The sequence below is a fragment of the Penaeus monodon genome, chromosome 24 (genome assembly GCF_015228065.2).
Source record: "Penaeus monodon isolate SGIC_2016 chromosome 24, NSTDA_Pmon_1, whole genome shotgun sequence".
In the NCBI taxonomy this organism is placed as follows: Eukaryota; Metazoa; Arthropoda; class Malacostraca; order Decapoda; family Penaeidae; genus Penaeus; species Penaeus monodon.
In genome coordinates this window covers 34,939,301-34,940,041 of record NC_051409.1, presented here as the reverse complement: position 1 = coordinate 34,940,041, position 741 = coordinate 34,939,301, and the positions used below count along the sequence as shown (strand labels likewise).

General features: G+C 34.5%; 1 protein-coding gene across 1 annotated transcript in view; it reads left to right on the top strand.

Annotated features, from left to right (window-relative positions):
- Window positions 1-741, top strand: part of LOC119589011 (delta-sarcoglycan-like) — a gene marked incomplete at its 5' end in the record, with an annotated part of 9,922 nt that overhangs the window by 4,344 nt on the left and 4,837 nt on the right.

Genomic DNA, 741 nt, shown 5'->3' with positions numbered 1-741 from the left:
GTATGACACCCCCCCAAAAAAAAAAAAAAATCTGACGTTTCCCGTTTCCCGTTTTCTGTGAATTACATGAGTTTGAAGAAGGTGATGCTTATTTTCGTTTTATTTGGAAAATGTTTATATCTCAGGTGACACTTAGATGCTCATTTCATTTTCTTTTTTTCTTTCTAAGGAAATGTTAAAGAACGGTTTTCTCCTTTCAAGAAATAAGTAGAAATTTCGAGTACGTCTCCCTATCATTTTCTTCCTTAAAATGGTTGAATCTGAAGTGAAATAATTTCTTTCGATTTTCTCTTTTAGGTGAAAGTTTTAGTAAGATATTAATTTTAGTTTTCTTGTAAAATGAAATACCTTTTAATTTCAAATCTCAGTAAGATGTTCATATAACTTTTTCTCCTTTTAAGAAACTGCCTTTTAACTTCGCGTTAACAAGATGTTCACTTAATCTTTGATTTAAGAAACTTTAGCACACTCCTTCATTTTATTTATTTTTTTCGTCTCCAACACATGCATTTCACACCCTCGACGCTTCTTAAAACACGTATACACTTATTTCCTTTAGACTGCAGAATGCCATGCACGTCTACTCCGGGAAATAAGACCTTAAAAGACACGAGAATTTGCGGAAAGTAGGTGGCCTTTGGTGTTTTGTTTCATTAAAGTTGTTTTCCGTCTCGCTTTGAGTAATCCTCTTGTGGTGGCGCAAGTTTGGAGGAGTTTAGCGCTCGCTGGCAAGATGCTCTG